The sequence below is a fragment of the Vigna angularis genome, chromosome 4 (genome assembly GCF_016808095.1).
Source record: "Vigna angularis cultivar LongXiaoDou No.4 chromosome 4, ASM1680809v1, whole genome shotgun sequence".
Classification (NCBI taxonomy): domain Eukaryota; kingdom Viridiplantae; phylum Streptophyta; class Magnoliopsida; order Fabales; family Fabaceae; genus Vigna; species Vigna angularis.
The window spans coordinates 31,603,332-31,610,230 of record NC_068973.1 but is presented as its reverse complement, the minus strand read 5'-3'; the positions used below and the strand labels follow the sequence as shown (position 1 = coordinate 31,610,230).

Below are 6,899 nucleotides of genomic sequence, written 5' to 3'. Positions count from 1 at the left end.
CACGCACTGCACCACTCCACACACTGCACCACGAGAGCGACACTGCATCACGAGAGCGACACTGCACCACGAGAGGGAGACTACTTGATAATTCTTTCCACTGCCACCAACCTTTACAACTTGTAGTATCTCACCGCGACAAAACAAAGAGATGAAGAAAAATAATGTTAAAATAAAAGAAAAATATTTTACTCATGTAGGAGGAACTAAAATAGGTTATTAGTGGAATAGGTTGTGAATGGGTAAAATTAAAAAAATTAACCCTAAAAATAAAATTTTATTTAAGGGTAAAATAGTAAAGGGGAGGTGGAGGAAGAAAGGTGTGGTGGTGGAGGGAGCAACACCCATCCCTTTCACTTTCTTCAATACATTATATACATTGCTAATGTATAGTTCAACGTGTTTGTTTCAGTATTTGATAAAACTATAAATGGTAGAATTCGGCAAAGGATTCGATGAAGAAAATAACATTGATTATATTTCCTCACAGTTTGATCAATGATCAAATTAGGTTGTTTTTGGAAGAATTATGGATTTCAATGAAAAGTCATTTGGTTAGGTCGATTTAAATTTACTTTATTTGTATTTTTTTTAAGTATCTCCTTGACCCAGTCTATTTATGGGAACGTGGATGAGTTTAAATATTTAAAAATTAAAAATAGCAATTTCTTTTATAATTAGAAGACAAGCTTGAAAATTTCAAACTTAATCTCGTTTACTTTTGCTGGATTTGATTAAATGTGGAAAGAGAACATTACAATAAAACAAATATTTTCATCTGCATTAAATGATGAAATTATCAAATAAAAAGAATAAAAATATGACATAAAACGTGGTTCAAAAAATTGATCTCGTCATATAAATATTGTTAAATTAATTGCATATTCAATTATATGTCATGTTTTAATCCAAATAACATAGAAAAACTAATACCATAAAAATAAATTAAAAAACTCAGAATTAAATTATATTTTCATTACATTATAAAAATTTAAGTTTATTACTAAAGTAATGAATTCATATTAAATTTGAGTTTATTACTAAAATAATGAGTTCATATTCTAATAATTATAAAAAGTATAAATATAAAACTCTTAATTTTAATAATGTGTGTGGGGTAATCCAAAAACAAAAAAAAAATTATAAGGAAAAAAGATAATGTCAAAATTAGCCAAGAATCATTCAAGTATTCATATATTCAATTTACTTGTAATGTGTAGTTGGATGTAAAACTTGTATATGTGGTATTCAATTTAATTATTTCAGTGCATTTTCAACCTAAGTTTATCTGATATCTATAATATTGACGCAGATTAAGTCACATCACTTTGATCAAACCCACCCATAATCACCTTTGCCTCCAGTAAAATCAGTTTAAATGGTTTTTTGGAAGATAAGAAAAAAATGAAATATGATCAATTAGTTAATAAATAATTGTCAAGTTTGCAGTGGGTTAACTTTATTTATCACAATTTCTGAAGATAGATAAACTAATAACTAAAAAAAAAATCTTCATTTGGAAAAGCATTCTTTAATGGACTAATTCAATGATATGAAATAACCCAGAGCCCAATAGTCCTTTTTGGGCTTTACTAGATTTCGCATTTTTTAGGGCATTTCTTTCTGCACCCCTTTCTTCTTCCTGAACCCCATAAATTGTCATATCCTCTTCCATCCTTTATTAAAAACCCTAAAAGCCTCACGTTTCCTTCTTCACCATCTCCCTCAACTCCTTCAACTACCTCCCACGCTCCAAATAGACCAGAGATATTCCTCCAATTTCTTCCATACAATATCCATCTTCAATTTCTTCTTCTTTATAATATTTTCAGAAAAGCACTCAATTATCTCATTCTTCTTTTTCAATATTGTTTCCTTCTTCCCTAACTCATAGAGAGAGGCCACACATCTCTTTTCACTTCAACGCCCAATCTGAAAAAAATCTTTCTGATTTTATATCGAAAACTAAAATATTCAAATATATTACGAGTATGGATTGACGTTCTTATTCAAAGTATTTTAAGTTGTTTTGAATACTATATAGATTCTTTAATGGTTATGGTTCTCTTTAATCTAAGTTCTGTGATTTACTTTTCTTATTTTTTTTAAGTCGGATAAATATTTGTTAAAGACACTTTTGACATTTAAGTAAATAATATGATTGTCACAGTGCAAATGATACATATTATACATGATGATGTAAAATCTTTATTTATAGAGTCTCTTATTACATTTTGGATTCACCAATCCGAAAATCTGCATCTCCAATTGACTACGAGCAAATAAAATATGTCGTCTCGCTTATTGCTATCTATAGGTGATATGCACACCAGCCTGTGCACTCTATTTTTTCTGTGTCATATCCAAATGCAAATTTTCCATCTACTTTGATTGTAGTTCGCTAAAGAGAAAATAGAGCCACACGAAACAAAATGCAACACTTAATATTTTACTAATTTCATACTTACTATGGCACCTTTTTCACGTTTATAATATATTGCATGGATTTAATTTTTGTTGTATGCTTATGATTTATCTAGAAGCCTTTTCTTACAACGTTAATGGCATAACCAAACACGTCACCAACACGCACATGGATACTAAGTGCCCATGGACGATTCGTTCTACTCCATGCTGGGCACAACCATGCCATCAACCTCCCTCTCTCTGGCTACAACTATTAAGAATTTCCTCAAGCTAGAGTGCCCCAATGTCATCTCATGTGCCGATATGCTCGTCGTTGCCGCCAGAACTCGCTTGTGCCATCAAAAAGCTCATAATGGAGGCTAGTTTATCTGTTATCATAATGGAGGTAACAATAATGGTCAACCTATGCAAGACATTCTAAAACATATTTCGGTCTGCAACACTCTCTTCTGGATAGGAAATTCTATTCCAGACCAAAGCTTAGGTGACTGGCCATGGAAGAGTTGAGGAAGCGGGAGAGGGTGGGAGAAGCTTCCACGTGCACAGGAAAGTCAATGACGGTCATAAAGGAGGTGGGAGAAGTTTCCACGTGCAGGATAAAAGGGGAAGTTTAAAATTTATGGGCGTGCGGGAGAAAAAATGGGAGTACAAAAAGAAATGCTAGGAAAAACAATATTATTATGTAATTAAAATTTATATTTGAATTTTTGAGTTATATATTATATTAAAATGAAATAATATATGTCATTGTTAAAATAAAATATATAAGTATTGTATAATATGATCTCGTATAAAATAAATATACCATAAAATTAATATTAAAATTTTTAAATAGAATCACACTCATAAATATAGACAGCTTAAAAAGTAAGAGAAATAATAAAAAGATATTGGCATATGGAATACCAAAACATAGAGTAACACTAATATTACTAAAACTAATAATATTATTAATTGAAATAATAATACTAATACAAATAATGTTAACACTAATAATAATAATAATACTAATAACAATAATGTTAATGCGAATAATAATGATAATGATTCTACGTACTACTATTAATAAAAATTAATGTCAATAACAATAATAATGTTAATACCAAAACTAATACTGATTAATACTAATAATGCAAATATTAATATTAATTCAAATAATAATACTAAAAATAATAATGATACTAATAATACCACTAATATTAAAAATAGGGTTAAATATGTTTTTAGTCCCTTAACTATCAAGCGATTTTGTTTTTCGTCCCTATTTCAAACTTTGTACGATTTGATTCCTTTCCTTTAGGAAACTATAATTTTTGGTCCTCCAAAACAAACGGCGTTAAATATCAGGTGAGGTGGCTAACGGTGGTGTGCCACGTAATATTTTCATGCTTCTCTCCTCTGGACTTCTTTGATACTGAGCCACTCACTCAAAATGCTTAAACACTCATCCAGAGCGTTCCTCTGAACATCTGCTTTTGTCCCTTCCTCACCGACATGGTCTCTTTCCTTACATCTTCGTCACCGTCCACCGCGGCGAGCGTTAGTGGTTAACTATTATGTTTCTATTTGACTTTTAGGTTTCTATTTGATATCTTAAATCCTATGCTTCTAAGTTCTGCTTATTATTCTGCTATTCCCCTGTGCTTATATAGAAGTGTTTAGCCACCGTCCACCTTTGCTTTTTAAGGATTAGGAAGAAGCAAGTCTGCGAGCCACGTGAAAGAAATGAAGCAATCAATTTAAGCAACAAGTATAAAACTTGAAAGTAATGCAGGCGCAGCCAACCTGCGAACAAATTTTGAAGTCAGTCATTTAAAAAAATCTAAAGCAAGAAGCTACTTCAAAAGTAACAATTTTAAATGTTGGTTGGGTTGGACTTTTTCAACTGCACTTAAAAGAATTAAAATAAGATTTCTTTATAAAATGAGAGAAAATCATTAACATGTTTCAACTAAAACGTCAAAGTCGATTAACCCCAAACATGGAGCGAAAAAACATGAAAGAATAGACACCCAAAATATATACATTTGCGAAATTTGCAATGTCGCTTGGGATATTTTCTTACTTCCCTTGTTCATGGGGAAGAACCCACTTTAATTCTTAATTAAAAATGAGGAAGAAGAGAGCAATTTACTTGTATATCGTTCTCGGCAAAATACGGCATGAAATTTGAGTAGCATCAAGCGGAAAACTTAAACAGCAAAACAACAAAAAATTGATTACAGTATAATCAAATGTTAGAGAAACCATGCTTCTGTCTAAAATAATTTGCAACCAATATGGTTAGACCGTGATCGATTGTTCTTTGAATTTTCCACCGGTTTTAGACAATTGAAGTCCGAAAATTTTAACATGGCTTCTGGAATCAAAGAGATCTAATGAATCATTAAATCATAAAATAAGCTACAATATTTAACACTCAATAAACGAGAAACGCATCAAAGCTATAAAGCTTAATAACTTTAGATCCATTCCTCTTCCAAGTGAATTAATTCTTCATAATATTCAGCACATTCTTATAAACCTTTACTGGATGTTACCATAAATACATGTTCATGTCCTAAACTAGGACTACAAAACTTTTCTAGTTTAAGATAACATAAAAAAAAATGTTACAACAATTACTCTTCTCACACTGAATTGGATCAACCATTTATGACATTTTAGCAAACTGAGCCCTGAGCAAAGGACATTGACCAGCTATTAAATAATCACCCACATTCTCCCCATGCAAGATACTAATCAATTGGCAATCCTTTTTTATAGGGGAGTAGTGTTTTTTGTGTCAGGTGCAGGAAGGGATTAGATATTTGACACAACATGAATACTTTCACAGTTGTCTGTAGAAAAGGACATAGGCTTCATCATGCAGAACCTTATTTGTTCCAATAGCATAGACAGATGCATCATCAAATCTTAGCCACCGACCATTGGGGTATTGGGCATCAGTTGTGTAGTGCCCCTTCGAAGGCTCCCTTCCATGGTGAGTAATTATAGCAACAAGTTCATACTTTCGACCCTGCAAAAGCATAAAAAACACTCATTCAATAATACTTCAGAAATTATTCTGAGGGTGCAGTGGAAGATTAAAGTAGTAGTGGAAGATTATACTCCCTTGCCTGATTTTTGTTGAAATTAGTGTGGTAGGAAGTTGTTTAGGGTAAGAACAATGTATGAGAAACTTAGCTATCTATCCATGTTTTTAGAAGAGAGATTCCATGAATTGATGGAATAAAAGTGAATTCGAAAAAAGTAGTAATATTTGAGGTAATATAAACAAATTTAATGTGCAAAACCCTTCACAGAACAATCTCGAAATAGAAACCTAAAAGTCAAATAGAAACCTAATAGTTAACCACTAACGCTCGCGGCGGTGGACGGTGACGAAGATGTAGGAAAGAGACCGTGTCGGTGAGGGAGGGACAGAAGCAGATGTTCAGAGGGACGCTCTGGATGAGTGTTTAAGCATTTTGAGTGAGTGGCTCAGTATCAAAGAGGTCCAGAGGAGAAAAGCATGAAAATATTACGTGGCACACCACCGTTAGCCACCTCACCTGATATTTAACGCCGCTTGTTTTGGAGGACCAAAAATTATAATTTTCTTAAGGAAAGGGATCAAATCGTACAAAGTTTGAAATAGGGACGAAAAACAAAATCGCTTGATAGTTAAAGGACTAAAAACATATTTAACCCTTAAAAATAATACTAATACTGATAACAGCAATAATAATAAATTTACTAATACTATTAATACTAATACTGATGTTAGTTAAAATCATTATATTAATAATAATAATAATGTTAGGACCAAAACTAAAACTATTTCTACTAATACCAATACTAATTTATTCAAATAATAATACTAACGATAATAATGCATATGCACACATCTTAAAGTGAAATGTAGACATATATCGAATTATTATTCCGTACAAATACTAATACTAATACGTATAATAACACTATACTACTGAAACTATTATTATTGTTAATTGAAATTGTAACATCTAAGTTTTTCGCTTAATGAAATCTAAAATCAACAATAATTAAAATAAAAACTTGTTCATGTTTTATTGAAAATCTGAATAATAAAAAAAACAATCTTGTTTCCAATCATAATCTTTATAGAAAAGGAAAAAATTAGACTAAAAGTTTTCTCCAAACATTTCTTGATATTAACCACTTACCTCTAGTGTTATTTAAAAACATGATCATCGATCACAAGTAAAAATCACCTCTACAAATGTAAGAATAAATTAATGAAATAACATAAAAACTTTAATTTTAAAAATAAATTCCAGAAGTGCTTAAAATCCCAAAACATCTAAATAGTCATTAAAAAATTTAAATAATTAAAAATAATCTATCAGTAATTTTTAAACTTAACAAAATTTTGAATCATAGAGTTTTCAATCCGGAAATATCAATCTTCTGATTTCGACATTCTAAATACCAACATGCCTTCTAGGATT

At 31.0% G+C, this 6,899-nt stretch overlaps 1 long non-coding RNA gene across 1 annotated transcript; it reads right to left on the bottom strand.

Moving 5' to 3' along the window:
- Positions 1-4,919: 4,919 nt before the first annotated feature.
- On the bottom strand, positions 4,920-5,938 carry LOC108331304 (uncharacterized). Its single transcript, XR_001832357.1, has 2 exons — positions 5,772-5,938; positions 4,920-5,446 (listed from the first exon to the last, which is right to left on the bottom strand). It is a non-coding gene; the product is annotated as an uncharacterized LOC108331304 (long non-coding RNA).
- Between the last annotated feature and the right edge of the window lie 961 nt (positions 5,939-6,899).